Here is an 8,580-nt window from a genome sequence, read left to right on the forward strand (position 1 = left end):
AAATATTTTGAGTACCAAACCTATTTGGTTATTCATGATGCATAAGCAGTCAATTTGTGGTTAGCTTTTTAGGTTATTTATATCTTCTAAGGAGATAGTTTTAATTCCAGTGTATTCAATTTCAATTTATCAACCTTTTTGTTGTGGTTTTCACTTTCTAAAAAATTCTTATTAGAGAGAAATCCTTCTATCCAAGAAATCCTTTCTTATTTTTAAGTAGGGGCAAAGGTAAGCAGCTATTTTTCCTTCAAGAATCAAATCTCATAATAAATAGATAGAAGCTTTATTGACTGAATTTCATGTAGCAGACTAGCCTGAATAATCAACACTCTCCCTTTTCTGTATTAAAAATTGAACCCTCAAAGTTAATAGATTGTTTATTAGTTGTGGTATATTTCAAAAGCAGCCACAAATTCCTCCCTTTTTTATGTGTACTCCTCTTTGCAATGTGACACTGCAGCCTTCCCACCATGAGGTGGTGCCTGTCTTTCCATTCCTTGAACCTGGAGATGACCATGAGACATGCCTTATCCAAGAGCACTTTAGCAAATGTTTGCAAGCAGCGGCCTGAAAATTGCTTATGCATTTGGAACTTACACTCTTGCTGCTTTATGAAACTCTGATATATCTATGAAAAGACACCTGGACTAGCCTATAAGAAGAAAACAAATCATGTGGATCAAAAATGAGAAATCCTAGTGAGAATTCCTAGATCATGCAGCTGCAGTTAACCCATCAAGATAAGAACTGCTCAGCTAACCCACAGGATCACAATGTGTGATTGTTGTCTTAAGCAACTAAGTATGGGATGGCTTGTTACACAGCAAAAGCTAACTGATACAGTATCACACAGGACTCATTTCTATCGCCATTAATTACTTTCTTTGTTTATGGGATCAGACTGCTGGTGCTTAGAAGTAACTTCTCACTTCTTCCTTTAAGTGAAGTTCCATTTTTATCTGGATAAATGGCCAGCTATGGACTTTATTTTTCCAGCCATCTTGCAGCTATGTAAGGGTATGAGTAGGTTGGAGCCAGTAGAAGTGAACAGTAATAATTCAGGACAATGTCATGGTCATCTCCTTAAATACACTGCTGCTTTTATTTGACTCTCTCTTTCCTCCTCTCCTCTTTCTTGGATTGAAATGCAGACATGGCATAGCTAACCTCTAACTTTAAAGGAGAAAAAACACACGGGGGTTATTTTTTACCCACCCTAGACTACTCACCTGATTTTGGACTGCTATGTGAAAACAAATTTCTACCATATTAAGGTACCTCTGTATTGAATTTTTGTTATTACAATAACTTAGCCTGTAATTAATGCATTTACTGAAAATCAATTGTATTTGTCTTCAGACTTACTTATGTCACATATATTTGTTATTATAATTACATGATTTTTTAAAATATTATTTCACCCAGTGAAATATGAGTACAAGATAAAAGGAAGTTATTGCTTCTATGAATACTAACTTGAATACTTTGGAACAATTCAGTAAAGGCAAGTCACTAAAAATCAAGTGTGATTAAGACAACTGGGGGCTAGGCATGCTGGCTCATGCCTATAATCCCAGCACTTTGAGAAGCCAACGCAGAAGGGTTGCTTGAGCCCAGGAGTGCAAGGCTGCAGTGACCCATGATCGCACCACTGCACTCCAGCCTGGGCAATACAGTGAGGACCCGTCTCAAAAAGAAAAAGAAAACAAACGAAAAAACAACTGTGAATGATGGAGGAGAAATCACCAAAACTTAAAAGATTCTTCCCTCAGAATGTTTCACAAGTTTCTATAAATTCCTCCTTTACTTGGGTGCAGTGGCTCATGCCTGTAATCCCAGGACTTTGGGAAGCTGAGTTGGGATGACTGCTTGAGGCCAGGAGTTCGAGACCAGCCTATGCAACATAGCAAGTCTTCATTTCTAAAAAGAAATAAAGCTTAGTCAGGCATGGTGGCACACACCTGTAGTAGTAGGAGGCTGAGATGGGATCATTGTTTGAGGCCAGGAGTTTGAGGCTGCAGTGAGCTATGATTGAGCCAACTGCACTCCAGCTTGGGGGTGACAGAGCCAGACTCCAAATCTAAAATATTTTATATATATATAATTTTATAATACACATAATTTATAATATATATATTCCTTTACTGAACAAAATTTAACATTATAGGGGTGATATTATATATGAGATTTATAAAAGAAAAGTAATCTGAACTCTAATCAGTAGATTAGATGTGGAATGCAGCTAAAATTTCCAGATCTTTCCCTTCCCTCTCCTTTCCTTCCTTCTTTCCTTCCTTCCTTCTTTCCTTCCTCCCTCCCTCCCTCCTTCCGTCACTCCCTCCCTCCTTTTCTCTCTTTTTCTTTCTTTTTTTCTTTGGACAGAGTTTCACTCTTGTTGCCCAGGCTGGAGTGCAGTGGCACAATTTTGGCTCACTGCAACCTCTGCCTCGCGGGTTCAAGTGATTCTCCTGTCTCAGCCTCCCAAAAAGCTGGGATTACAAGTGCATGCCACCATGCCTGGCTAATTTTGTGTTTTTAGTAGAGACCATCATATTGGTCAGGCTGGTCTCAAACTCCTGATCTCAGGTGATCCGCCCGCCTCGGCCTCGCAAAGTGCTGGGATTACCATGCTCGCTTGCTTGCTTGCTTGCTTGCTTGCTTGCTTGCTTGCTTGCTTCTTTCCTACTTTCTTTCTTTCTTCTCTTTCTTTCTTTCTTTCTCTTCCTTCCTTCCTCCCTTCCTTCCTTTCCTTCTTTTTCTTTCTTTTCTTTCTTTCTCTCCCTTCCTTCCTTTCCCTTTTTTACTTCATTCATTTCCCCCCACTTTGGAGCTAGAAACGTGAGTGTGTGTGTGTGTGTGTGTGTGTGTGTGTGTGTCTGAGAGAGAGAGTGAAATCTGTTGGTTTTAAATGTCAGCAACTGTGTCAGAGACTACTCGCCATCTATCAAAGTATATTCTCCTCTTCTTGGTCACACAGCTATCAAATACTTCCTCCTCTTCTTCTTGAGCACACAACTAGATGACATTTTGCAAGCTCCTCTGCATTTAGTTAGGGCCACATGACTAGGTTCCAGCCAATGGCAAGTATGTAGAAGTGATTAATGTGTTCTATTTCCAGGCCTAGAGTATAAAACCTCATGTGCTCTTTTCCCCTCCCACTGCCTGAGATGTTGATAATCAGGTGTTCCATGTATCCATGTAAGGCACAAATTGAGGATGATAGAGTTGCCTTCATCATAGGTCCCCGGAAAACTGCACGAAGAGAGTCCTTCTGCTACCTCCCTACCTGGAACATAGGAACATGCAATCTGGACTGAGTGAAACATCAACTTCAATAGTGGTTTAGCCACATTGTATTTTGAGTCTATTGGTTATACCTGTTTGGTCTACACTAACTAATACAGCTACCAACATCAATTAAAATATTATGCAGGTGTTCTCACTTGTAATCGAGAGCTAAATGATGAGAACTCATGAGCACAAGGAAGGGAATAACAGACACTGGGGTCTACTTGAGGGTTGAGGTGGGAGGAGTGAGAGGAGCAGAAAAAAAAGCTATTACCATCATACTGGCGTATTACCAGTATGCAGGGCAGGATTCTGTCCTTTGAGCCCATGCCTTGGAACCTGCCTTTAAGGATCTTTTTAGTTTCATTTCTCCATTCAGAAAATGCAGGGAATTCTTTTATTCTTTTTCTTCCTTCTGAGTCTCTATTTTTGCATAGTCCTTTTAAAAGAAGAAAATGATAAACTAATAGTTGCTTCTTTCTTTCCATTTTACTCTACCCTATTCTATCTTTTTTCTTTCTTTATTTTTCCCTAGTCTTTAGCTTTTTCTTTTAGCTTTTTCTTTAGCTTTCATTTTTGTGCAGGTGCAAAAATGTGTGTGTGTGTCTAAATTTATTATATCTCTATTCCCACCGCTTTTATTTTCTTGACACCTCCATTTTTTATTTTATTTATTTATTTTATTTTTATATTTATTTATTTATTTGAGACAAGGTCTCACTTTGTTGCCCAGGCTGGAGTACAGTGGCACAATCTTGGCTCACTGCAACCTCTTTCTCCTGGGTTCAAGCAATTCTTCTGTCTCAGCCTCCCGAGTAGCTGGAAGTACAGACACGTGCCACCATGCCTGGCTAATTTTTGTATTTTCAGTAGAGACAGGGTTTCACCATGTTGGCCAGGCTGGTCTTGAACTCCTGGCCTCAAGTGATCCACTCACCTCAGCTCCCCAAAGGGCTGGGATTACAGGGGTACGCCACCACACCCGGCCCTTTTTTTTTTTTAAATTTTTTTACAACTTATACCCATACCCTGGCCTCATAGTTCTCAGCACCAACAAATATTTTCAAATAAATTGACCAACAGGAGAATGTTTTCTTATCCTGATGGGAATTGAGAACATAGCAACATTGAGAGGGAAATGAGGTACCTATAACTCATATGCAGACAATTATACAAGGCCTCTCCTGTCTTCACTTTTCTTCTCTCCCTGTTTGCTTTTCTTTGCAATGTATTAATTTACACTGCTAGAAACTTTTCTCTGACAAATAGTCAAAATGAAATGATATTTTTCAATAGATGTTTCAATGTAGTTCTTTCTAAAAGGTGCCAGTCTGTCCAAATAGGGCCAATTGTCGCATCATCCCCCCTTCATGACATTATACATCTTATGCTAACATTATTTTTTTCTATATGCTATCCGGTGACTTTTGGGGGTAGAGAGAATGTCTATGGATCAGGCATCATCTTAAATGCTTTTACATATATGTAACTTGTATGTATATTATATATATAAATACATATATAATATATATAATAGGACCAATCTCATATATTTGCTGTGAGTTTATATAAGAAAAGAGTCCTTCTGCTACCTCCATACCTGGAACGTAGGAGCATCCAGTCAGGACTGAGTGAAACATCAATTTCAATTGTGGTTGAGCCACATCGTAATCTGGACCGAGTGAAAAACCAACTTCCGTTGTGGTTTAGCCACACTGTATTTTGAGTCTATCGGTTATGCCTGTTTAGTCTACACTAACTCGTACAGTTATCAACAGCAATTTAAACCATTATGCAGGTGTTCTCACTTACAAGTGGGAACTAAACGATGAGAACTCATGAACACAAAGAAAGGAACCACAGATACTGGAGTCTACTTGAGGGTTGAGGGTGGCAGGAGGGAGACTTTATATAAACTCAAAACAAATCTATGAGATTGGTCCTATTATTGTCCCATTTAACAGATGAAGAAACTGAAGTGGAAAGTGTTTAGGTAAGTTGCTGAAAGTCAGACAACTAGTAAGCTGAAGGGCTGGGATTCAAACCCAGGCAAGTAGGCTCCAGTCTGACTCCAGAGCCCTCTCTCACAGCCCGTTTGGAAAAATGTCATTTCCAAAATCCCACCACTTGCTAGTGAAGAACTCAAGGTTTTATGAGTTATAGTAGAAGGTTTGTTCCAATAAAACAAACATTTTTGCTTTTCGATCCGCCATCTGCGGTGGAGCCACCACCAAAATGCAGATTTTCGTGAAAACCCTTACGGGGAAGACCATCACCCTCAAGACTGAACTCTCGGATATGATAGAAAATGTAAAGGCCAAGATCCAGGATAAGGAAGGAATTCCTCCTGATAAGCAAAGACTGATCTTTGCTGGCAAGCAACTGGAAGATGGATGTACTTTGTCTGACTACAGTATTCAAAAGGAGTCTACTCTTCATCTTGTGTTGAGACTTCGTGGTGGTGCTAAGAAAAGGAACAAGTCTTACACCACTCCCAAGAAGAATAAGCACAAGAGAAAGAAGATTAAGCTGGCTGTCCTGAAATATTATACAGTGGATGAGAATGGCAAAATTAGTTGCCTTCGTCGAGAGTGCCCTTCTGATGAATGTGGTGCTGAGGTGTTTATGGCAAGCCACTTTGACAGACATTATTGTGGCAAATGTTGTCTGACTTACTGCTTCAACAAACCAGAAGACAAGTAATTGTATGAGTTAATAAAAGACATGAACTAACAACAACAACAACAAAAACATTTTCTCTGTACATCCAACTGCCTTCCTATGTTAGGCATCTACATCATACAAAAACTTTAAAACATATCTAGTTAGAATCTTCCACAGAGCCTAACCTCCTGAGATACCCTTATTTTTGGCAGATATCTCCTACTGAACAAACTATTGAAGTATTAATCTAGTATTTGGGTTCTCTAGATGTAATAGTTTCTAATTTCTGAATCTTTCTTTCTTTCTTTCTTTCTTTCTTCTTTCTTTCTTCTTTTTCTTCCTTCCTTCCTTCCTTTTCTTTCTTTTGAATATTATGGTGAGATTCATGAAACCCAGGAATGAAGGTCTCAAACTCCTCTCAACATCTAGAATATACTTAGCTTCTCAGAGAAATGTAAACAGTTTGGTCCCTTGGGAATTATTTTTAAAACACTAGTCATCTTTTGTTTTGAAACTCAGCATTAAAAAGTACGTTTTTGGATTATGAAGATTATATCCTTCTACAACGAGGTACAGCAAACGGTAGAAAAAGGAATAAGTTAGCTCCATGAGGGTGTTAACCCAATGAAGCAAGGAAGCTCATTAATGAATAATTTGGAATTGAAATTTGGCCAGAATACCATTCCTCACATTTCTCCAATACTAAGGTTATGTATTTGTACGCAAAATAGAGCAAGAATTGAGGCAATTATCTAGATAGTTTAAGCTACAGACCACTTTCACTGATAACAACCCACACAATTATAGTCTCTATTGGTTTGGCTGGAATTATTCAGACAGCTGCCTCAATTTTCCCCTTCACTTTCCATCCACAGAGACGACCCAAAGTAAAAGGACAAACCATAGTTGGAATTGTAAATGCAGAGTTCCACATTTTATTCAAAACATGAAACTTGTTAGATTTGAGAAGTCATCTCAAGGGAAAGATTATTCTACAATAACCAGAAGTAAATCCCTCAGTCTCTAATTAGAATGACTTACTTGAATCCTAGTTAGCCTTGACAATGCTCTGTTTTTATTCAACTTTCCAAAGTTCGGCAAAGAAAAATAATTATTAAACACCTACTATGTCAGAAACTATGGCAGTGTATTAGTAGAGTTTATTTTATTTCATTCTTTTTAGAAACATTGTCTAAGTAGCAGATAACATTCCATTTTGCAGAGAAATGAAACAGGCAAAGTCAAGATTTTTTTAAATATAAGAAGTTTGCCCAACAGAACGCTCTTAGTACGTACTTGAAGAACCAGAGAATTCTTTTGATATGAACCTCAGTATTCCATCCATCATGGAGACACGGATGATAGAAAAATTTTTAATCGGGGAACTGAAAGGCAGTACCTTTTGATGTCTTTACTGCTTTTAGCGTAACAATCTCTTTAAAAAATAGAAAATCTCCTCTAAATTAGTAATATTAAAAATGAACTGTTTTGTTAACTTTTGCCCCTCGATATCTTGCTAGTAAATTAGAAATCTTAATTACCAAAGTCAATTAGTTTGGCTCAGCAAGATCCAAGAGGAAAAAAATAAGAAAAGATAATAAAATCGTATTTGAGAATACTCATATTCACAAATCAATTTTATCCAACAGATGGTTGTTGTTATTCCCATTTTGCACTAGATACAAGTAAATAATACCATCATGTAGTGAAATGAGTCTAGTTTTTGTATAGGCTTTTTGAATCAGAAACTTAATAAAGGTCTAAACTTAACTTTGAAATGTACTTTGAAATGTATAATTGGCCAAACAATTAAATTAAGCAAGAGTGCATTCAAAATAAATCCCAACTAACATGGAGATAAGATCCCAAAGTAGCTCTGACATTTACAACTAGCAGTTGGTCTCTCACCAAGCATTGGTTTTGATCTTTAACCGGAGAAGCAGGTCAGGACGACTTGGGAAACTAGATCCAATTTCACTGGCCCAGAGCTCATCCTGGTCCTATGGTCTGATTCCTCAAGGATAGGGCCTGGACATACATATTTTGAAAATGTTCCATTCCTCTCCCATTCGGATCAATGTGATGACCGAGATCTACTCCAATAAATAACAGATCCTAATATTTATATTATTGCTAAAACTGAAGCCATTATTTTGAGAAGTTGAACTCCAATACTCTGTTGGTTCTTTCTAAGAATGCCATACCAGGCAAGATGTTCTATGTGAACATAATGGAAATTTGTTACAGCCATGGGGGCAATCATTGCCCATAGTACTTTCAAATGTTTATAGATAAACATCATGGAAGTTCTGCTTTATGGTACCAAGCTTTGGGTTTCTGGACTCTGGGAAAAATACCTCATATATACTATAAATTTTATCTTGGATCAAGCTAGATCTTCAGAGGCTGCCTATGTGCACTAGATTGTCTGACTCCTGAAGGATTTTTTTCGCTGAATTACACTTTAGGTTGTGCCATCAGACACTTGGCTTCTTCTCACAATGACAAAAATCAGTGATTCTGTCAGGTTAGTTCAAGTAATAAGCACAAACCCATGTCTTGCAGGAAGAGCAGAACCACAATAGAGTGAGGTTCCAGGGAAACCTGCTATGTCATTCAGAAATTTCC

The 8,580-nt window shown here is 38.0% G+C and overlaps 1 pseudogene; it reads left to right on the forward strand.

Annotated features, from left to right (window-relative positions):
- The first annotated feature begins 5,523 nt into the window (after positions 1-5,523).
- Positions 5,524-6,024, forward strand: LOC100590458 (annotated as a pseudogene).
- The last annotated feature ends 2,556 nt before the right edge of the window (positions 6,025-8,580 follow it).

Source organism: Nomascus leucogenys, chromosome 3 (assembly GCF_006542625.1).
Source record: "Nomascus leucogenys isolate Asia chromosome 3, Asia_NLE_v1, whole genome shotgun sequence".
In the NCBI taxonomy this organism is placed as follows: Eukaryota; Metazoa; Chordata; class Mammalia; order Primates; family Hylobatidae; genus Nomascus; species Nomascus leucogenys.